Source organism: Schistocerca nitens, chromosome 2 (genome assembly GCF_023898315.1).
Source record: "Schistocerca nitens isolate TAMUIC-IGC-003100 chromosome 2, iqSchNite1.1, whole genome shotgun sequence".
Taxonomy (NCBI): Eukaryota; Metazoa; Arthropoda; class Insecta; order Orthoptera; family Acrididae; genus Schistocerca; species Schistocerca nitens.
The window spans coordinates 1,118,647,972-1,118,673,287 of NC_064615.1; the positions used below are offsets into that span (position 1 = coordinate 1,118,647,972).

General features: G+C 38.9%; 1 protein-coding gene across 1 annotated transcript in view; it reads left to right on the forward strand.

The window, feature by feature from the left end:
• LOC126234805 (Down syndrome cell adhesion molecule-like protein Dscam2) overlaps positions 1-25,316 on the forward strand; it is a 222,741-nt gene that overhangs the window by 86,920 nt on the left and 110,505 nt on the right. The window lies entirely within an intron of this gene.

The following is a 25,316-nucleotide window of genomic DNA, read 5'->3' on the forward strand; positions in this document are numbered from 1 at the left end:
TGAATACCTGTTTATCATCTGCATTTCTTCTTCGTGTAGCAATTTTAATGGCCAGTAGTGTATTAACTGTCCAAGTACAGGACCCTATTGCAATAATTCTCTGTTGTTATGCTCTTGAACAATGTGCAGAGTAAATGGACACATACATCTTTCTGTGTGAGTGCTGATTTCCCTTATTTTATTATGGTGATCATTTCTCTCTATGTAGGTCAGTGTCAATAAAATATTTTTGCATTTGGAGGAGAAAGTTGATGGTTGAAATTTCATGAGAAAATGTCACCATGACAAGGAATGCCTTTGTTTTAATGATAGACTAATGGAATCATTGATGGAGACATTAATCATCCAACAATTAATTGTGAAAATTACAGTTTTATTAGTGGTGGGCATGATAAAGACATCCTGTAAAACAGTACAAAGTGCTTTATCTGGAAACTACCTAGAATCTAATGCCAATGAATAGACCTGTCCTCTTTGAGGATGTCCACATCAAAAATGGTATGAGTGATCTTAACGCACTTGTGGGAACAATGGTTAGCAAAGTACAAAGGATGCTGATTGTTTTACTGAGCACATATCTATCCAGTGCATGGTCAATTATTCTTTTGAACTTGGGCCATAGCTCCTCTACATTCTCCCACCTTGTGCTGAATCCATAATGGGAGGAACCTATAAAGGAACTTTTAAAGAAACAGAGATTACTGCATAACAGATGTATAAAGCATAGGGCATTAGATAGAGAGATGCTGAATGAAACAGTTTTGGTTGTCAAGAGAGCAATGTGTGACGCCTCAGATGACTATTGTAGCAGAATATTGTCAAATCAGAGTGTATACACCCCATGTAATCTGAGAAAGACCCAGGGATTTTCTCATCCAGGAGAAATCCAGGAATGTTTTAAAATTCCTGGGATTATCTGTTATTTTAGTTTTCAGTGAATTTTTTGTAATTTTGACTGGTAAGAAATGATACTCTAACAAGGAATTTAATATTTCAGAATAATACTGCAGCAATAAAACATAAATGAGAGAATAACACCAAAAGAAAACTTTAATTGCAAAGAAAATGCACCATGTATGACAACAAAACACAATGCACACACAAGTGTCAGCTGATGCAAAATGTGTCAGAGACTATGCAATACTCCATAACAACTAATCACTTTCATTGAGCATGACATCACAGCTGTTACATTTCTAACAAATTACAGGACAACATTGTGAATAGTGGTTTGAGAAGCATTACATCCACAGTAAATTTTCACTTATGAAAGACGAATTCTGTTACATGTGACAATGTGTGATATATTTATTAAATCATATAGTGTTTAGTTCTCATTCAGAACACCAAGTACCAGCCACTTAGCAAAATTTCAAGCCCAGAAGACCAGCCATTTATGCCATTATTCAAATGTTTACTGGTGCATTTGTATTTGATATATCTTAAAGTGTAACATACATTAAAAAAGACTAAGTTTCAGGGTTAGCATTTCATATTTAATTTATTTCTTTCATCGATTACAAATTATGCAATAACGATGGCAAAAAATATAATTATCCTTCATAAAACAGTGTGAAGTGAGTTCTTGATCAGTTTCTCTCATAATTGGCTTCTCTACGGAAAAACTGAAGTGCTCGATGTAACATATATTCACCAAGGTAACTCATGGTAACTCATGAAATTTTCGGTGCACAGTAATGAGATTGATAATTTTTGGACTCCAATGGAAAGTGTATTCTCACTCAGTTTGGAAAAACATACTGTCTCCAGGAGTATAGTGTACTTTCATGCAGAAAAAAGTGTATTTTTGCCTGGGAAGAAGTGTATTATAACTGGGATATCCAAGAAAATCTGAGAGTTGTATTCCATGTATATACTCGGCAAATGATCTTTGCAAATGATCTTTCACAGAACCCAAAGAAATTCTGGTCGTATGTAAAGGCTGTTAGTGGCACCAAAGTTAGTGTCCAGTCCCTAGTGAATGAGACAGGGAATGAAATTAAGGTAGCAAAGCAAAAGCTGAAATGCTTAACTCTGTTTTCAAATGATTCTTTACAAAAGAAAACCCTAGAGAATTGCTTCGATTTAATCCTCATATCACTGAAATGGCTGAAATAAGTATTAGTATCAATGGTGTTCAGAAACAACTGAAATCATTAAAATTGAACAAAGCTACAGGGCCTGATGGAATCCGTATCAGATTCTATACTGAATTTGTGACTGAGTTAGCCCCTCTTTTAGCGATAATCTATTGTAGATCCCTAAAACAAAAAGACTGTGCCCCATTCTTGAGAGAGAAAAAAAAGCACAGGTCACACGCAACTACAACCTGGGCAGTAGAAGTGATCCATAAAACTACAGCCCAATATCCTTGACATCGTTTCATTGTAGAATCTTAGATCATATTCTGAGTTCAAATGTAATGAGGTATCTTGAACAGAATGACCTCCTCAATGCCAATCAGCACAGATTCTGAAAACATTGAACATGTGAAACCCAACTCACACTTTTCTCACCTGGCATACTGAAAGATTTTTACTCACTAATGAAATTTGTTCTCAACAACATGGACGAGTTTAAAAACAACAGTGATGTTCATGATTATAATACCAGAAAAGGGAAAGACTTACACTATCCTTTACTCAACCTATCTGTGGCACAGAAAGGGGTAAAATTTGCACTATAAAAATTTTTGACAAATTACCAGATGAAATAAAATGTCTGACAGACAGCAGTAATAACTTCAAAAATAAATTGAAATCATATCTCCTTGACAACTCCTTCTATACCATAGACAAATTCTTGAATAGGAATAAATAAATGTACAAATATAATATATGCATGTTGTCAGAGGATTCATACATGTAAAATCCTTACTTTCACAACGCTTAGACTAACATCCCCAAATAAACACACCTGTACCTCTTGACAACTACGCCTACTGGTAAGCGTCATATAGCCTTACTTCATCTTCTGAAGGTAGTTAATCTGCTGTTGCTGTTGCAATGGCACAAATCATATAGAGTTGAAATTAATCACATTTAAAAATTCTCAACTAAGAGTAACTTAAAAAAAAATTGTCTTGACATCTTTTCAAGTAGAAAATATGTCTGAGCATTGAAAATTCACCTAGAGAAGGCTGGGAGCTAAACATTACTAATTAATCATGAACTGACTCAGCTTAACTGGAAGCTTAAAAACTTATTTCTACACATATTTACCTACAGCACAGAATGCTAGATGAATCTTGATTTGTACACGTGCATAAACATTTATACAACACAAGTAATTGTACATAATATTCAGTCTGGAAAAAAGATTGGTGATTGCATTTAACTACTTACATTATTATAAAGCTTGACACATCATCACACTCATGTGAGTCCTTTTCATCCTTTTATATTAATTATTCCTTTTACGATGCTGATGAGTATACAGCCATTTCACTTTATTAGTCTCTGAATATATGAGATGCAAGAATAGGGTAAAAACTATGGTAAACGGTATGAAGGGGCTAAATGTTAAGATGACAAGTATATCCTTCAATGATCCCACACTTCTCCTCAAAAACTTTGAAATAATCATCTGTCAGATGCTCAGGCTCACTTAGTTTGCTTTGGACCTGATCATTTAATAGTAGTGCTGTTTCTTCTTGCTTCTGACTCTTCTTAAATTATCGTTATTCCTTTATTATCAAATGAGTGCAAGCACCACAGCAGTATCTCCCATGTGATTCTTCTTTCCTTAGCATGTCTTATCTGGGTTGAGGCACCATTGACCTTGAAAATTACTTGTCCTGAAGAGAAGTCAGTTCTTCCATCTGTCTCTCAGATGCTTCCCAGTCCTAAAATATAGTCAACTAACAATTTATTAATGGCTAAGAACATGCATTGTATTGCTGCTTTTCCTACTATCAGTTCTACACCATCTGTGTCTTTATATTTTGTGATCAGTTTCCCACTGCTTCAATAATCTTGCAGTTATGTGCTCAAAAGGTTGGTAATTTTGTTGTTTGAGATACTCACTGGAAATAAAGTGGTGGTTATTCCTGAACTGACACTCCTGTGTCTGTAATTACAGTAACTGGAATGCCTTCAATTGTAGCCTTTATCACTGATATGGACACTGATGGATGCTCTCTCCCAGATATGTTGTTGTCAGGACACAGCTCTTCAGTGATACTTTTTCCATCACTGCATATAAAAACTCATACTTCCTGCTCATAGCCTCTGCATATTCCTGACTGCTCCTCTGGGGTTTAACGACCTCTGCTCATTTTGATGGATGAGGTCATCTGAAACATCCATTAGTATCGGTGGATGATCCCCCCCCCCAGTCCTGATTCATCAGCAAAAAGTGTTGTCTGCAATTATTCAGTACACTCCAGTGCTGTGGATGTGCATTGGAATGGTTGGTATTATTATTCCACTGCTGGTTGTGTGGGTTATGATTCTTATTGTTTCTGTAGACAGATTTAAACCTGCAATCAGATCTGTTTTGTCTCCTATGATTCATGTTAAGTCTGTGACCATTTCCCATTGACTGGTTATTCCCTTTACTTGGTCTATTACAGTTATTACTGAAATGATTCTATTGTTGGCGGTTACCGTTAGCTTCATGCATATAGCTGATGCTATTATTGCTTCTATTATTTGGAATGGGGCCCAACACATTACATTTTCCTTGCCTATAATGCAATTTTAAGCCCTCTTTGATTAAATTGATGGAACTGAATGGAAACATACATTTGTGTAAGTTTTCATCATTCACATGAATAAGTCACTCATATAGCTCAGCTGGTAATATCACCTTAACACAGCATATCTTTATGTGTAATGGGCTCATTCCAGTACCTACCTTTGTTTAAGTATGTCTCAAAGTAATGTTGGAGACTACCTTTCTTGTAAGGGAACATGTGTGATTTAAAAACTAAGGGCCCTCATATCTCTCGAGACCAGTACTTTGACAAAAATGCTGTCTTGAACCCCTCAAGTCTGACAAATGTCCATCACACCAGTAGCCCAAAGGCTTGCAAACCCCTGAAGATATCCTTATTTTCTGATTTCTCTCCAAGAACAGAGTAGCACACCACAAAATCCTCTTACGTACGAGGGTATTTCGAAAAGTAAAGATACAATGGCTTGCAGTCCTTAAATAGAACATTTATTTAGAAAATGTCAGTTACATCTTATTAACTGGATTATTTGTTATTTTTCAACATAATCACCACCGTTATCCAAACATTTGTTAAGTCAGTGCACAAACTTTTGTATCCCACAGTCATAGAAGGCTGCTGCCTGTTGTCAGAACCACATTTCAACTTCATCTTTGATCTCTTCATCGTCGTGGAATGATTTTCCACCAAGATGTGACTTCAGGTCGCGGAAGACATGGAATTTGGTGGGTGCAAGGTCCAATCTGTATGGTGGATGGTCCAATACGTCCCATTTGAATTGTTTGAGTAGTGCTTTGGTTACGAGTGCTGTGTGAGGCCGAGCGTTGTCATGAAGCAAGCGGACTCTACTTGTCAGCATTCCCCTGCGTTTGTTTTGAATTGCCCTTTGAAGACGTTTCAAAGTCTGGCAATATGCAGCAGCATTAATTGTCATTCCAGGAGGCATAAATTCCAACAGAAGAGTGCCTTGTCTGTGCCAAAAAACAGAAGCCATGGTTTTCTTCACTGAAATCGACGTTTTGCATTTCTTGGCTTTTGCTGAATTCGAATGTCGCCATTACATTGATTGTTGCTTGGATTCAGTTGTATGGTGATAAACCCACATCTTGTCACCTGTCACAATGTGATCAAGGAACTCATCACCTGCTTCAGCATAGTGTGTGAGGAAGTCGAGTGCAAAGCCCATCCTTTTCTTTTTGTGTTCTTCCGTTAACAGGTTTGGAACCCAGCGCGCACACAATTTCCTGTACCCTAACTTGACAGTCACAACACCATAAAGAGTTGTTGTTGACACGTCCGCTATGATCTGATGCAATTCTTTCAATGTTAGACATCTATTCGCACGAATTGCTTCCTCCCTTCTCCGAAGAAGGGCATCAGAGATCACAGATGGCCGACCTGTTCTTTGTTCATCATGAACATTGGTCCTACCTTCAGAGAAATGATGACACCATTTCATTACATTTTGTCAATTCATAATGTTCCCATAAACAGAAACAATTTCTTTGTGAATATCCGCTGGTCACTGACCTTTTGCATGAAGAAAACTTATAATGGAGTGCACTTGGCATTTGGCGGGATTCTGAATCGGCTATTTTAAACACGACCTACTTCAACCAGAAGCAACGTTCAACTGCCGAACGACCATGAGAAGAAAGCTAGCGGTTCAAGGTTAACACCAGTGTTGCCAACTTGCTCACCAAAACTCTTCTGTTCCTCTGGCGTACGGTGTATCTTTACTTTCCGAAATACCGTCGTAGATTACTTGATTTACTGCATTTTTGTTCTTCGAAAATGTTTGGAACTGGCAGTGCTTATGGAGCTTCTCTTCCACATTGTTATTTACAAATTTGTCAGTGACAAAATACTGTAAGCTGTATCCAGATATGCATGCAGAACAGCTGATATGCTTGTGCATTGTCAGAATCTGATGGCAGTGGCTGAGGTCTCTGGTTGTCCTGCTTTGTCATGCATCTCTGTTTGATTATCCCTAATAGCCCCTCATACCTCATTCTCCTCTATATCCTTAGAAAAATTCTTTGCAGATTTTGCTATCTTGGTTTTCCACTGAACAAAGTTTCAGCCAAGCTTATCTTGTACCACTTTTAAATCTCTCTGACATTGGCTATTTACATGAAAATTTTTGACTGATAAATTTGCTGCTGCTACCTTTATCCCTTTATCAATGCAATAAAGCACTTGTCTTTCCTTAGCTTCAGCCCAGTCTCCTAATCTGCTATTAAAATGGGTTAGATGTTCTTCAGACTTAGTTACAATTAACTCTTCATAAACAGAAGACAATTCTTGGTTATCTGACCAACATGGATTTCAACATCTTCCTGTATAGCTCTTAAATCCTGTACTTTGTTTGTCACTTCCTGTGACTCCTCATGAAAATTTTCCTGAGCTTGTCATAACTGAAGTATCTCATTCGAGATCTTGGTCTGCTTAATTCGAATTTCAGAAACCTTTGTAGACATACTCTCTTCTTTTGTATACATTTCATTTTGTTGAGCTGAGAAATTTACTGCAATTGTAGATATACATTCTACTATTGTAGACAATTGGCTTTCTTGAACAGGCATTTGCTACAGTTGTAGTAACACTCTCTGCTTTTGTAGAAAATTCCTTCTGTTGATCTGTTACAAGTTTTAACTGATTCAAAATTTCTTTAAGTGGATCCATGTCTACTTGAGTATCTGCTGTTGCCTCTTCTCCTTCTGAATGTTTAGTTATGGGTTGAACGTTAAATTGCTTTTCATGCAGCATATTAAACATTGCTCTAATGCTAAACCATAACACATCAAAAATTAAGTTTAGAATTGTTAATACCACCTAGTAATGACACTCAAGTACAGATTCACTCGTAATCTAACACTTGACACATTAAAAATTCCTAAAATGAATTAACATAAAACATAGACTACCACTACACTAAATATTGTTTGAATTGCATTCAACTTTCTACCGCTAAAATTAGACGTCTACTTGACGGAACTGGCACAGGGGTGGAGTAGGTGAAAACACACACACACACACACACACACACACACACACACACACACACACACACACACCTACACACACAGTTAGGTCTTCCTACGTCCTGTCCAAAGAGGTCAACACTTCTTATACAAACATTGCTATGTTTAATTTGTTCTTTAGAATTTAACTGAACTTATTTGTTTAATGTTATCTGAAATTTGCTGGCAACATCAAAGATAGTGTACTAAGTATTCAGGTAATGTCTGTGTAATTATCAGTGCACTTATTAAGTGGCACTTCTTTCTAGCCCTCTGAAACTCAGCAAAATTGTTCTTATGCCATGCAACAGAATGTTCAGAAGTTGTCTATGCAATGACACAACACGAGATTAGAGTTTGGTAGAATAACCTGTCCAAGGAAAACGTTTTCAAATTAAATAATTATGTAATTTTCCATACGCTTCTTATGCAGCAATAATTAGAGTTTGTATTTAACTTATTTCAACTTTCTCCATTCACAAACTTTTAGAATTTAAAAATTCATGAAATGGCTGACTTCCAACAATAAACTCCCCATCAGTGTCATACAGAATTCAATACACAACAATCTAGTCAGATAATTAATAGCAGGATGAATTACTTTATTTCATTTGTAGCTTATTTGCAAAATCCATAGAGAAGCACTGCACATCATGAGTGAATAGCTTCTCTCTTGCAGTCACAAATCAGAGGTTGTCCACTATGTAACATTTTTTGATTAAAGTTTACATGACCTGAGCATCACTGTATATTTGCGATATAGTGTACAACCTTCCCACAGTGTCTCCAGAATTTCATTTATTGGACTGTAAACATTCACACCTCACCAATTGAAGAAGTATTTAGATGTGTGTTTCATGTACAGGATAACTAAGAATCAGTTTTCCCTCTAGCAGTGTACAATATCGTGCAGGAAGTTATGTAGACTGAATCTGTATGATTTTCTTCATTTTGTATTATTAGCAATTTGAAGTATTAACACACTGTATGGAAAATAAACAGGTACCTTCGGTCTTCACTGACTGGGTTATTATGGAATAAGCTTCCAAATCATTCATAGGAACAGGTTAAGCATTAATTGTACAAAGATATTTTTATTTTATTTATCCATCTTTGAGCCCTGTACGTACTGTTGATGTTCACATTGATTGTACATAGTAAAAGAATTCTTCATTATATGTATACACATATGTACAAAGCTTATCTGCTTGATAAGGTATCTGTGTCAACAACATATTAATTTAAGAGCTATGTGCAACGTATGCAATAACCATGAAATATATTTGCATGGCTCAGTTCACTGGTAGACAACACACACACATTAAGAGTAAAGTTATACTTTATAGCACAGCACTAGAAAATTAACAGAAAGAAAATGTATTGATAATATTAAGAAATGGGGTTGCAGCAGCTTTAATAGAAAACACCACTTGTATCATATGTTTTAAATTATTCTATAATATGGAATGATTAGGAAAATATTTGACAAATAAGACGAATTTGGTGGTTTTTAAGGAAATAATGCGAATTCAGCAGTTTTTTAGGAAGCAATGTGAATTCGTTGGTTTTTAAGGAAGTAATGCAAAATCGGCATTTTTCAACAAAATTTCTGTGTGTCCTCATAAGAAGTGTTGTAAATCTAATGATGTCAGTGACATATTTAATATTGAAATGTTCCATGTTCAGCTGTCGCACTACTTTTTGTAGTCATCATGTCACTAGTAGCCTTTCGACTATCGACTTTCGTGAGCATGTACGAACAACTATTGTGTGAATTTCAATTATTTCTTTCTTTTGTAATGTATGTGCTGCAGTATGCTGTTTCAAAGCACCGGCACAATGAAAATCTATCACAAACACATCACTCTGCTCATTAAATGCAGTTAATTATGCAGCAATGGTATACAGGCTGAAAAAATTTGATCATTGAGACTTGCAACAGTAGCCGAATGAGTAAGCTGTATGGTAATGAATAGTTTTGTGGTTTATGATACGAATGGATGTAGGTTTGTGTCCCATTGCATACTAATATATATTTTTCTCCATCGTAGCATTGTCAACACAGTCTGGGCCTGTCGTTATGAATGTAATGCAAGAATTTGGAAGGGGGTGGGCGAGAACACTGCCAAGACCATCATCAATGATTGAGCTTATGACTCTACCACTTTTTACAGTAAAAGTAAAGGACAAAATTAGAAAGTGTAATACAAGTATGTTCTGCAATAAATGATGTTAACATTTCCGTCTCATCAGAGATTGAAGAATGAAATAAATATTTGGATGTTTATTTCTGAATATGTGATGAGTTCCAAATGATTGGTGAGGCAGGCATCTTACAGAACAGCATTAATGTCTGCGATGGAGAGGAGCAATTATAAAATTCATCTTTTTGGATTTCCAGTGTGCTGGAGTAATAACAGGACAGCAACTTCAGTTACCCAGTTTGATGTAGAAAACAGCCAAAGTTTCTAAATTAATTATTTTTGTTTAATTGAAGACCATTTTCACATATCAGAACCCATTCTCAAATCATCCAATCAAAGAAAAAGGTGTACTCTGTGATAGCATACAAACCACATTAACATTGTACGTGCTTGTGTTTAAGCCATATGTAGGTACATGATGAAAGACCCCCAGGATATTGTAATGTGTAGGTACATGACGAAAGACCCCCAGGATATTGTAAAGTTAAAATTTATTAAAAACAAAAAATTAAAACACCAATTGACCATAACCATTGGCAAAGACATTACTTATGAATTCACAATAAGATGCAGACAAATGAAAAAACCATCATCCATTTTTTGTACATGATTTTGTTTCTCACTCTCTTGTATGTAGAAGTTACGTTAAGAAATGCTGTTCAGAGGATGACGGGCTACGGGAGTTTTGTATCAGATGTGTTTTGAAATAAGAAAACAATTTGATTCCAGTATTAAGTATTTTTTATTCAAGTGAAGTGAAACCAAGTAAGGAAGATTTTCTGAATTATGGTATGCACTGGTGTACTTGGAGTCCACTGCCTGCATCTACAATTGAACTGTAAGAGAAGTACTCAGATTTGTAATAATTCAATTGTCCTATATATATATTCCTCTGTATTTACTGTTTGCGTGAATCATAATGGGGAGCAAGTAAACCAAAAAGGTAAAAATTGAGGAGAAAATTTTGGAAAGGAATAACAATTGGACACAGGTTACGTAAAATTTTCCATAGTAAGCTGTTTTGTTCAGTGGAGCAAAGGCAGTACGGCTATGCATGTTACTTGCATGGTTACGTTTGGTAGCACCTCTTTTGATGTAGATAGAAACCTTTTCCTCACTATTCCCTTAATTGAATTTTATTTGCGAAAAATTTACAGGAATTTTTCAGTGTGATACATATTGGCAGTAAAACATAAGGAATTGAAATACAAAACGGAATCAGCCAAGATGGCATAGGATTGCACAATCAAACAATTGAAGTTCAGGTGCCCTGCATGCCTACTGCAGAAGGTTTACGTAGGTCAGAGATGAGTGTTGTAGGTGCGACAAATGATAGCGATGCTCCACAGCAGAATAACCTGGATGACATGATGTTTACAATTGGCAAGACAATGTCATGCATCTCCTAGAGCGACATACCACTCATGAATGAAACATTGGAGAGCAATTCGAATATGAATTTTCACAACACATTACAAAAGCCACTTGATCACAACTCAAAATTAATTTGGAAAGTACAGCAGATGGCAACCACAGTAGTACAACTGATGCACTGCCATGGCAGTTATTATCTAACATAAGCACGAAATTAGATTGTATCAATACAAATTTCAATGATATGAAATAAGGTATGAAAATAGTGAAACAGTGAACACTGTTACATGAGATCTAAATACAATGAAACAAGAAGAAAAGCAAGTATTTAAGGATTTATAAGACATGGTGTCATAAAAGTTTGATCACTTAGCCAAAAATTTTCTTACTGAAATCAACAAAAAATTAAATGATACGAAAAAACAAGCAAAGCATTTAGTATTTTCTGAAATTAATAGTAATATTACAAAGTTAAGACAGAAGGTAGATTCTTTTAACGACCCTCATGATCTAGTAGAGCAACAGATAAAGAAAATCACAGACGCAAACACAAATATTGAAGCCACACAAAACCAGTTGTGTTCAACAGTAAAAAATGTAACCACTGTGGTTAATAAACTAAATAAAGACTATGAGGTGTACCTCTAGCTGGAGAAGAGCTTATTTATGAGTAAGACATTGGAAGTTGACTCAGAATTGTTTAAGAAGGAGAGAGAAAATATCAGTTAAAATCTGAATGATATCCTTAATCAAACCAAAACAGGTAGCAGTGTCAGTTCTAAGAGTGCAAAATGTAAACATACCTACAACACCTGACTAATTACCAACTGGAGTTACAGTTCATGTAGATGACCTGCTAATAGCCCCACCCACTTAATTAGAACGTATCAGGCTCATTGGACAGGTGCGTCAACGATTTGCAGATTACGGAGTAACAGCCAATTTAAAAAAGTCTAGTTTTGGTAGGGAGCAAGTCAGATTTTTAGGACATGTTGTGTCAAACAAGGTATATTACATGACACAAAAAAAACTTGATGCTATACGCAATTGTCCAGCTCTAAGGAATAAAAAAACAACTAAAAGCTTTTTTAGGGCTACCTTTTTTTTATGGGATGATAAGTGTCAAGAGGACTTTAAAACATTAAGCAAACATTAGTCAATTCAAACATTCTTAGCCATCCTGATATGTCCAAGGATTTTTGTCTATGCACAGATGCCTCATCTTAGGGGCTAGGGGCATGCTTGTTCCAGATGTGAGAAGAAGAAGGTAAGGAAGTACCCAAGATCATCAATTTTGCTAGTTGCACATTATCAGAAGCAGAAAGATCTTTGTGTCAGAATTGGAAAGTTTAGCTGTAATATGGGCATTTAAAAAGTGTGAATATTTTTTGTGGGGCAAGAACTCCAAGTTTACTGTGACCATCAGTCACTGTCATTTATTTTAACGTGTAAACTGTTGCACCATAGATTAGTTAGGTGGTGTCTATAATTACAAGAATTCAATTTCGAGATCATTTATAGTAAGGAAAGTCAGAATGTTATATGAGATGCATTGTCTAGGTTACCACAAGGTTTAGAGGAATTTGGTGCAGTAGGATGCAGAACTCGGAACGTTATTAATGTAAGGTAGGATACAACTGTCTGATTACCATAAGTGTTACAAGCAAATGAAAATTATATGACAGCAAGATCGCATATGGAGAAAAGTCATGCAAAATCTTAAACAGGATGAAGGTGGAAAGGTAAGCAAATGGTATCAGGAGTACGCAGGTGTTTTGTTTCATAGGAAACATGAAAAATCTAATCAATGGTGTGTGTATGTATTCCTGAAGATTATATCGACGAATTTATAAGGCACACACATGAAGTATGGGGACATTATGTAGTACGCAAATGTGCTGAAAATTGCAGCATTTTGTCATTTTCCAGATTAGAGAAGGCAAGTCCTACAGGTATTAAGAAAATATGTAGAAAATCAAAATAGTCCAATGTGTCCAAATATACTGGGCTACACACAATACTCACAAAAAGCCCTCTAGATGTCCACAAGAAGCCCTCTAGATGTACTATCCCTGGACATAGCTGGTCCATATCCAAGAAGTAAAGGAGGAGTAAGATATGCAGTAGCACTACACAATTGCTCCATAGTGATGATGCATAGGTTAGGTGTCTATGAAAAAAAACATGATAAAAGTTAATTAATAACTTGTCACTTAAAAAAGTCCTAGACTTAGGCTCAGTAATATACCTGTTGGCACGTCCTCTGTTTGGCATTAGGAATATTACATTCTTTTTGATATCTGAGGGTATTTCACCATTCTCATTATCGTGAACATGAGTGGAGCTGTTTTGTGATGGTTTATTCACATAAGGAACTTAATAATTGTTAAGAAATGTCATTCAGTACAAATACCTTGTTTTATAGTAGCTTGCAACCCTAGATTTTGTTTATGGGGAATTTAGATAGTAAAGTTACTGACATGTTTGATGTTGTCTGTTCAAGCCTCATAGATGTTAATTTTCAAGAATCTTCCTTTGACAATAATTGGATGAATTAAACAGGAGTGAAAATCTCATTCTGGATCACCCGACTTAGTTCGACTACGTTCCATTACCCTCATTTTGCATTTGTTGATGTTCATCTTATATCCTCCTTTCAAGACACTGTCCATTCTGTTCAACAGCTCTTCCAGGTCCTTTGCTGTCTCTGATATAATTACAATGCCAACGGCGAACATCAGGGTTTTATTTCTTCTCCATGGATTTTAATTCCTACTCTGAATTTTTCTTTTGTTTCCTTTACTGCTTGCTCAATATACAGATTGAATAACATTGGGGATAGGCTACAGCCCTGTCTTATTCCCTTCCGAACCACTGCTTCCCTTTCATGTCCTTCGACTCTTGCTCCTGACATTTTGGAATAAAAAATCACATTGTAAAGTGATCAATATGTATAGTTTTTGTTTAACTTTCAGAATTAACCCTGTGTGTTTACATCATGTACAGAATAGGTATTGTAGCACCTGAAACACATAGCCAGTCCTTTGCCAGTGAACTACTTCGTATGAACTGTTTGAATAGTTTTTAAACTCATTGTAACTACTTTCTATCCATCATTTTGATCTTGGCCTGGGATCAGCATTGGCGAAGTTAAAAAGATCTATATTATATTGTCTATTATTACATTATTTGTGGCTGTTTTTTAATTCAGGAACCATACATTGTAGTTCCTCATAATTATTAGTGCTTCTATGTATGACAAGTCTCTGAACAGGGTACAACATGTTATGGTTCATTGCAAGTTTTGCATTGCATTAGTATCAGGTTTCCCAGTACATTTTCTGTTTTGTACAGACCACACATAAGCATATTAACATACTTCTCTTTTAGTATTCACTCACAATAACATCCAGAAAAAGGTTTACTAAATCATAGAGGATTCTCATCTTTGGAGCACCTTTCTCAGCCAGCTTTTCTAGATTCTGTTGCATATTTTCCTACAATTTCCCTAACAAGAGATAGCTCAACATTGTGAGAGCCATTTTTCACACTGTATCCAACCTGTGGGGAGCATGGGCCTTTAAAATGCATGAATCCATATTGAAACAAAAAGAGTTACCTAAAACATTTCACAGTCCTACATCGCACTTAGTGACATGTCACAACAGTCAACTGCACCTACATTTGATTTGCAACTTTCGTTACATTGTGGTTTCGTGACATTTTTGCCAGTATTTCTTTCAGTCTTCCCTGTTACAACCATTTGTATTGTGTTGCATTTGGGCAACATCCCACATTTATTTTGTCACACCACTTGAAAGCAAGCATCTTGTTAGATGACTCAGTTTCTCCTTGTTTGTGTCCTCTGTGTTATGGCATGTTGCGCCTATTCTTACAAACAGTGCTCCATGCATTTGTTCTGTGGTTATAAAGCCAGAGGAACAGTTCTGGTCTGTAATACCAGTCGTTAACATATAGTGTATATCCTTTTTCCAAGTATAGTCTCATAAATCTTACCACTAGACTGCAACTTTTACCTAAACTGTGAAATCTAATTTCTGTTGTTGCACCTTTATGTACAATGAAAACCAAAATGAACTCATTCTAATAATCACACACCATCAATGTTTTTGTTCGAAATGTATTTTGCTTGGATCTGTTGTTTAGAAGATAATCAACCTTCGCACAACAAGAGACTTTCGTCAGTGCAAACCTCTGACGTGGACTAAATGTATTGTGAAATGTCATAACTGAAGTGAAGTGTTCTCAAAAATAAATAAAATGGTCTCTGTTCTCAAAAATAAATAAAATGGTCTCAGGACAACATGTTACTGAAGGACAAAATGTTACTGAAAATTGATGTGTTTAAAAGTGTATCTCAGGGCCAGTAATCCCTTACTTTCAACTTTTTAATTTGACTGATTGGAAAACAAATAGCAGGAAAGCAATGAACTTCTTCACGTGCATTATCTTCCCACATAGACAGTCAAGAATGCACACCTTCTGGAGTATTCGTCCTGGTGTATACATATGATCAGTTTGTTCTAGCTTCTATAAACTGCAACAGGTATCAGCCAGTGAATATTTGTGTCCTGAAGCCAAGTCATCAAACATATGTTTCAATGGCTGAAAATCGATTTTTTTTTCCAATCGAAGGTGTTATTAAGACTTGCTCTTTTCTAAAGCATTTTGCTATCACTTTCTAACTCTTTGGATTCTGAATAATTGACAAAAGCATCTCTTGTAGAAACACCAAACTGGTGTGGTGTACCAGCTGATGTACAGGGCTAAGGACTATTGCTTCAAGATGCCATTGAACTGCTACCTTCATAAGACATGCCACACTCACCATCATTAGTAGTGGATATTTCGGAAGACCTTTCTATCCATCCATCTGTGGTGACATGACATATGAAAGAACATAACGTTAAATCTGATAACAACATGCATGATGAAATCAAAATCTGAAATGAGTGACCACAATGGCAAATTTATATATACCCTTAAAGTATGTAGCTGGAGCAGCTAATGGAAGAATGCAGAGGAGATTCAGCTCTGTATGTTAACTTCTCTAGGGCACACAGGTACCTGACTCGGTATGCTTAAACTCATCGGCAGCAGTCAGATGACTTCAGAGCTACACAACGACCTGAAGAGAGTACAGAGGGTACAACAAAATGAAATTTAGGAAAAGGAAGAGGGAGAGGGGGAAATGGAAGGGGTAGGTGGGGAGGGGTGACAGGTTAAGATGCAGAAGGGGGGATGGGTTGAAAAGGGGGAAGAGGAGAGGGAGAGGAAGAATGCAGGATATGGACATGGGAGGAGTGGTGTGGGCAGAAGGGAGCAGGGAAAAGGCAAAGTGAGACAGTCGGAAAAGATTAGCAGAGGTTTGGATCATGGCGATTGCGAGAGCACAGGATGTGCTCCCTGCCGCCGTTGGATAAGCAGCTGCAGCAGCAAGTCGTATACTCCTAGCTCACTCATTTCTTACATAGTTTAATTCTTAATTTCTTTGCGTGTTTTTGGTACTTGCATTGTTTGATACATAAATTTCGGGTGTATTATTGTATTTGAGAGTTGTAGCATCGCGTTCTAGTACCTGAATAGTGTAAATTCGCGTAGTCATTTGTCTTTTGTTTTTGTTTTGAACGGCCAGTGTCGGTTGGTCACAGTCAGTGTGCTCCCTGCCGCCGTTGGATAAGCAGCTGCAGCAGCAAGTCGTATACTCCTAGCTCACTCATTTCTTACATAGTTTAATTCTTAATTTCTTTGAGTGTTTTTGGTACTTGCATTGTTTGATACATAAATTTCGGGCGTATTATAGTATTTGTGAGTTGTAGCATCGCGTTTTAGTACCTGAATAGTGTAAAATTGCGTAGTCTCCTTCCGCTACTGAGCAGTGTGTCAGCAGTGCGTTAGTAGCAGCATTACTGCATTTACTAGGCAATCTTGTATTTTAATAACCGTTTAAATTTTGTCGATTTGTTTGTGCTCTCTGTAGATTAGTTCAGACGTTCTTTGCAAAACAGTTTTTAGCATGGATAGGGACTGCAACTGCTGTGTTCGGATGCAGGCTGAGTTGGCATCCCTTCGCTCCCAGCTTCAGGCAGTGTTGGCTTCGGTCACACAGCTTGAGGCTGTTGCCAATGGGCATCACTGTGGGGGTCCGGATGGGGGTTTGTCGGGGACGGCCAGCTCGTCCCACGCATCCCCCGATCGGACTAAGACTGTGGTTGCCCGGCATACTGCCCGCATTGAGGCTGATCCCTCACCTGTGGTAGAGTGGGAGGTAGTCTCAAGGTGTGGCAGGGGGCGAAAGACATTCCGGAGGGCTGAACGGAAGGCCTCTCCAGTTTGTCTGACGAACCGGTTTCAGGTTCTGTCTCAGGCTGATACTGATCTTCGGCCTGACATGGCTGCTTGTCCTGTTCCAGAGGTTGCCCCTCAGTCTGCAAGATCCGGGCGGTCGCAGAGGGTGGGCTTACTGGTAGTTGGGAGCTCCAACGTCAGGCGCATAATGGGGCCCCTTAGAGAAATGGCAGCAAGAGAGGGGAAGAAAACCAATGTGCACTCCGTGTGCATACCGGGGGGGGGGGGGGGGGGTCATTCCAGATGTGGAAAGGGTCCTTCCGGATGCCATGAAGGGTACAGGGTGCACCCATCTGCAGGTGGTCGCTCATGTCGGCACCAATGATGTGTGTCGCTATGGATCGGAGGAAATCCTCTCTGGCTTCCGACGGCTATCTGATTTGGTGAAGACTGCCAGTCTCACTAGCGGGATGAAAGCAGAGCTCACCATCTGCAGCATCGTCGACAGGACTGACTGCGGACCTTTGGTACAGAGCCGAGTGGAGGGTCTGAATCAGAGGCTGAGACGGTTCTGCGACCATGTGGGCTGCAGATTCCTCGACTTGCGCCATAGGGTGGTGGGGTTTCGGGTTCCGCTGGATAGGTCAGGAGTCCACTACACGCAGCAAGCGGCTACACGGGTAGCAGGGGTTGTGTGGCGTGGACTGGGTGGTTTTTTAGGGTAGATGGCCTCGGGCAAGTACAGAAAGGGCAACAGCCTCAAAGGGTGCGGAGCAAAGTCAGGACATGTGGGGACCAAGCAGCAATCGGTATTGTAATTGTAAACTGTCGAAGCTGCGTTGGTAAAGTACCGGAACTTCAAGCGCTGATAGAAAGCACCGAAGCTGAAATCGTTACAGGTACAGAGAGCTGGCTTAAGCGAGAGATAAATTCTGCCGAAATTTTTACAGAAGTACAGACGGTGTTCAGGAAGGATAGATTGCATGCAACCGGTGGTGGAGTGTTTGTCGCTGTTAGTAGTAGTTTATCCTGTAGTGAAGTAGAAGTGGATAGTTCCTGTGAATTATTATGGGTGGAGGTTACACTCAACAACCGAGCTGGGTTAATAATTGGCTCCTTTTACCGACCTCCCGACTCAGCAGCGTTAGTGGCAGAACAACTGAGAGAAAATTTGGAATACATTTCGCATAAATTTCCTCAGCATGTTATAGTCTTAGATGGAGATTTCAATTTACCAGATATAGACTGGGACACTCAGATGTTTAGGACGGGTGGTAGGGACAGAGCATCGAGTGACATTATACTGAGTGCACTATCCGAAAATTACCTCGAGCAATTAAACAGAGAACCGACTTGTGGAGATAACATCTTGGACCTACTGATAACAAACAGACCCGAACTTTTCGACTCTGTAAGTGCAGAACAGGGAATCAGTGATCATAAGGCCGTTGTAGCATCCCTGAATATGGAAGTTAATAGGAATATAAAAAAAGGGAGGAAGATTTATCTGTTTAGCAAGAGTAATAGAAGGCAGATTTCAGACCACCTAACAGATCAAAACGAAAATTTCTGTTCCGACACTGACAATGTTGAGTGTTTATGGAAAAAGTTCAAGGGAATCGTAAAATGCGTTTTAGACAGGTGCGTGCCGAGTAAAACTGTGAGGGACGGGAAAAACCCACCGTGGTACAACAACAAAGTTAGGAAACTACTGCGAAAGCAAAGAGAGCTTCACTCCAAGTTTAAATGCAGCCAAAACCTCTCAGACAAACAGAAGCTAAGCGATGTCAAAGTTAGCGTAAGGAGGGCTATGCGAGAAGCGTTCAGTGAATTCGAAAGTAAAATTCTATGTACAGACTTGACAGAAAATCCTAGGAAGTTCTGGTCTTACGTTAAATCAGTAAGTGGCTCGAAACAGCATATCCAGACACTCCGGGATGATGATGGCATTGAAACAGAGGATGACACGCGTAAAGCTGAAATACTAAACACCTTTTTCCAAAGCTGTTTCACAGAGGAAGACCGCACTGCAGTTCCTTCTCTAAATCCTCGCACAAACGAAAAAATGGCTGACATCGAAATAAGTGTCCAAGGAATAGAAAAGCAACTGGAATCACTCAACAGAGGAAAGTCCACTGGACCTGACGGGATACCAATTCGATTCTACACAGAGTACGCGAAAGAACTTGCCCCCCTTCTAACAGCCGTGTACCGCAAGTCTCTAGAGGAACCGAGGGTTCCAAATGATTGGAAAAGAGCACAGGTAGTCCCAGTCTTCAAGAAGGGTCGTCGAGCAGATGCGCAAAACTATAGACCTATATCTCTGACGTCGATCTGTTGTAGAATTTTAGAACATGTTTTTTGCTCGAGTATCATGTCGTTTTTGGAAACCCAGAATCTACTATGTAGGAATCAACATGGATTCCGGAAACAGCAATCGTGTGAGAACCAACTCGCGTTATTTGTTCATGAGACCCAGAAAATATTAGATACAGGCTCCCAGGTAGATGCTATTTTTCTTGACTTCCGGAAGGCATTCGATACAGTTCCGCACTGTCGCCTGATAAACAAAGTAAGAGCCTACGGAATATCAGACCAGCTGTGTGGCTGGATTGAAGATTTTTTAGCAAACAGAACACAGCGTGTTGTTATCAATGGAGAGACGTCTACAGACGTTAAGGTAACCTCTGGCGTGCCACAGGGGAGTGTTATGGGACCATTGCTTTTCACAATATATATAAATGACCTAGTAGATAGTGTCGGAAGTTCCATGCGGCTTTTCGCGGATGATGCTGTAGTATACAGAGAAGTTGCAGCATTAGAAAATTGTAGCGAAATGCAGGAAGATCTGCAGCGGATAGGCACTTGGTGCAGGGAGTGGCAACTGTCCCTTAACATAGACAAATGTAATGTATTGCGAATACATAGAAAGAAGGATCCTTTATTGTATGATTATATGATAGCGGAACAAACACTGGTAGCAGTTACTTCTGTAAAATATCTTGGAGTATGCGTGCGGAACGATTTGAAGTGGAATGATCATATAAAATTAATTGTTGGTAAGGCGGGTACCAGGTTGAGATTCATTGGGAGAGTGCTTAGAAAATGTAGTCCAGCAACAAAGGAGGTGGCTTACAAAACACTCGTTCGACCTATACTTGAGTATTGCTCATCAGTGTGGGATCCGTACCAGATCGGGTTGACGGAGGAGATAGAGAAGATCCAAAGAAGAGCGGCGCGTTTCGTCACAGGGTTATTTGGTAACCGTGATAGCGTTACGAAGATGTTTAATAAACTCAAGTGGCAGACTCTGCAAGAGAGGCGCTCTGCATCGCGGTGTAGCTTGCTCGCCAGGTTTCGAGAGGGTGCGTTTCTGGATGAGGTATCGAGTATATTGCTTCCCCCTACTTATACCTCCTGAGGAGATCACGAATGTAAAATTAGAGAGATTAGAGCGCGCACGGAGGCTTTCAGACAGTCGTTCTTCCCGCGAACCATACGCGACTGGAACAGGAAAGGGAGGTAATGACAGTGGCACGTAAAGTGCCCTCCGCCACACACCGTTGGGTGGCTTGCGGAGTATGAATGTAGATGTAGATGTAGATGTAGATGTGTTGGAGAGGCAATTCCTGTCTGCATAGTTCAGAGAAATATGTTCTGGGACTCTTGAATCAGTCTTTAGTGCTAGACAGTGTCCTATCCAGCTCACCCATAAACAAGTCTCCCATGCTAGCAGCTCTTCTGACACCAGTAAACCTGTTAACCAGCCACTGACCAGCTCTCCTCTGATCACCCAGTATCACCCTAGCCTTGACAACCTCTACTGCTGCCTCCACCAGGGCCTCAACTACCTGTCATCATGCCCTGAGATGAGGTATATCCTAACTGTGTCCTCAAAGTAGGGTTCTGCTGTGCACCCAACCTACAGAATATCCTTGTCCATCCCTATTCCAATCCTATTCGCAACCCTGCACCCCATGGTTTGTTCTCTTGTGGTCATCCCAGTAGCAAGACCTGTCCCATAGAGCCACCCACAATCTCCTACTGCAGTCGAGCCACAGTCAGCCAATAAAAAGCAGGGCCACGTGCAAAAGCAACCCTGTTATATATCAGCTACGTTTCAATTACTGTATAGCATTCTATGTGGGTATAACAAGTAGCCCGCTGTCTTCTCATAACATGAATGGCCACCGCCAAACTGTGGCAAACCACAAATAACTTTAACAGCTGCCTCACTACACAGGCAATTTACATACTTCCAACACAAGTTTCTCTGAACTACGTAAATGGGAATTGTCTCTCCAACACATCCTGTGCTCTCGCAATCCCCTGATCTAAGCCTCTGCTAACGTGTTCCCATTGCCTCACCTTGCCTTTTCCCTACACCCTGTCCACAGCAGCCCTATTCCATCCAGATCATGCACTGCCTTCTGCAAACACTTGTCCTCCCTACACCCCCCCCCACTCCCCCCCCCCACCACCACCACCCCCCCGTCACCCTACACCCAACTAATGTGGGAATTCTCCTTTTCATTTCCCCTCTTTTCAACACCTCTTCTTTCTCTCCCCAATACCCCTCCTTGTGACAATTCCTACCCCCTCTGCATCTCCAACAGCTCAGGAAACTGGTTTCAGAAATTGAGTATCAAGAATTAGTCTTGTCACAGCCACAGCAATGTGCATTTGGGTGTCTGTGTGAATGCGCACAAGGGTGAATTCAGGGAGAGGGAGGCAGAGGGGCACATGGAGAGAGTGAGTGAATCTTGGCATAATCACAATTTTTACTCATGGGCAGCATATAATTGTGAGTTTAAAAATTTCAGCCTTAATTTCATTGCTTCTCCTTTCTTTTTTGTCAAAATTTATGATAAAAGTACAATGAAAGATAACTTTTTTATCATTTGTGACAGCACAGTAGGTAAACAACCTAAAGTGTAGGTTTGAATCACATTGCAAATAATGTTAAAATTTTGCATTCCGATGTTTCCAGTGTATTCTTTTCCCACTTAGTACTGCCACAAACTTTATTTGAAGCTAACATTTCAATTTTTCATCATCATCAGGCTTCTTACAGTCTTTGTTGTGCTATGCACCTTGACATTTCACCCAGGTCCTCTTGTTAGCAAATAGTATTTTGTGTCTTGTTTAACATTGTTATCAGAAACCATCTGTTGTGTACATAGTTCCGCGTAGTCAGCGCGTACACAACTTTCCCACTAGAGCGCGCCCCGCTAAGCACAACAGCATAGGCACAGCGCTCGTCCATCTCCGCACTATGAGATGGTGCTGTCTTAGAGATGGACCAAATTCTGCTTCTGCCGATCCACGTATTAATATGTAACGCAGCCAATGAGATTGCTGCTAACGTAGAACCTTTTCTCCTCACGGATCACACTCGCACAGTGATACCTGAACGCTCGAGGTATTATAACGAGTGTACAGACCTCCAATTAGCCAGTCTGCATTTGTCTGCACCAGTCTGTACCAGTCTGCATTAGTCTATAGTCAAGTTTCAGTCTGCGCCTAATAAGATTACCATATTCCTGTACATAGCCATGAAGATAAATGAATAGACACTTTGTCTCAAGTATCAGAGATATGTGAGACTAAGATTAACATACCAAGACCAAAGGAACTTCAGATTGTCAATTGTAAACAGCATCCAGAATCAAGTTATGTAATGTCTATGATTTTTATTATTTTAATAAATGTTTGTGAAAATTAATCAAGTTCTGTTTAAAGTTGATCACCGTCAATCTGCTACTCTAAGCGAGCAAGTGGCATTTCTATTGTCTGACCTAACAGCAGAAGATAAACACGCCACAATAAGACCATGAGACATATTTCTGACACTCGCCTACTTCGTTAGAGTGACAAGTCAAATAATCTGATGGTGTGTGTACCGAAGGTCTTACAGTACGTACACCACACCATCATATTTCAATCTTCATAGGGCACTTCATTTCTGTCTGAAAGGCACAGTGAGTAATCCTTAAGATACTAATATTATAAATGTGAAAATAATTCTGTCTATCTGTCACCTTTCCACAGCTGAACCACCAAATACAATTTGATGAAATTTGTTATGGAGATAGCTTGAATCCTGGACAGGAATATAGGCTATGTAAAAAAATTGAATCAGGAGACAGAAGTGATAATAGTCAATAATAGGGAATCAAAGCAGCCAAAAGTTTGTTTGCAATGCACTCCTATGTAATATGTTGCACAGGCGTTAAGAGCTATGTCAACTTGGAAAGTACTGGAGCGAAATCTCAAAAAGATCTACATAAAAGTTGATGAGAGCATATGCATATCTTTGGCGGCACACCCATAATAACCAGTTTTGTCTTTTGATTGTGCCTCCTGCAGGAAATCCAAAAGACAAAAGTGTTGATCGTGAATGAACAATAAACGATAAACATAATTTTTCACAAACTTTTTTTCTAGATATTTTTGAGATTGTGTTTTAGTATGACATCAAATTATGTACCACATATTGATGAAACAGTCTGTTGCTGCTTTCAAACCCTACATAGCAGATTGTCTTTCAATGGCTGAACAAACTTTTAGAAAACATATGAAATTGATGCATTTCTGGTTGGAGCTATACACAGAAAGATATTAAACGTATAACAGCTGACTTTGTGTGATCAGCAGCAGAGGGGACAGTGCACATCATGACCTGTGCTTCTCTGATAGTTATTCATCATAACAGTACTGTGCTTCTCTGATAGTAATTCATCATAACAGTACTACTAACATTTGAACAAAGGTGCACGTGAAAGCTAGTTGAGTATATAAATATACAGTATTACTAATTGATGAGGATCATCTGTAAATGTTTGCAGGTGGCATTTCCTGTAAGAAGCAGCACTGTGGAGATATCTCTCTCAACTTTGTGCTACTGAAAGACATATTTTCTCAAAAGGATGACCAGAAAGTCGTTTCAATGGACTGGCACCGATGCATATCCATCGAGATATTGCATCACCAATGAAAGCTGAGGACGTATTGGATGTGTGTGTGTGTGTGTGTGTGTGTGTGTGTGTGTGTTTGTGTGTGTGTGTGTGTGTGTGTGTGTGTGTTTACTTTAAAATTAGTCTCACAGAGCCTATAAGGACATGTTCACAATTCTGATCCTTGTGTGCCCCCCCCCCCTCCTCCCTCCTCCTCCCCCCCCCCCCACCTCACCACCATAAAAAAATTCTGTATCTGTCCCTGACTTTATGTACAATTGGTAGAAAAAATGTTGTGCTTGAAAGCTATTGGGAATATTGGTTTCTGTTATGTGTTTCTTAGCTCCATGTATCGATCCACTCTAGGTGAATGGTTGCCTTTCCCTTACTTTTTGTGTAATTGTAATTTAATTGAATTTACAGTATTTGTAAAGCACAGAGATCACAGATGCATACGTATAACTGATGAATATACTGAATCCCACATCCCCAGAAAGTATTTGCCATTAGCACAGTTCAGGATTTTTGTTTTGAAATCTTGTTTCAAGGAAATTTAACAGGAGAGAATCGTGTTTGTGCAGCTGAAGTTCAGGTAAAACCATGCTTGTTCCCCAGGCAGGTTTTGGAAAATTTTGTGGTTGATTCTGCTATACAGCATTCCTCTCAAAAGTTTATATGCTGTTATAGGTAAAGCAATGGCTCAGTAGCTTTGTGTTTTGTTATTTGGTTTACCAGGTTTTAAGATAGCTATGATTTTTGCTCATTTCAAACCAAG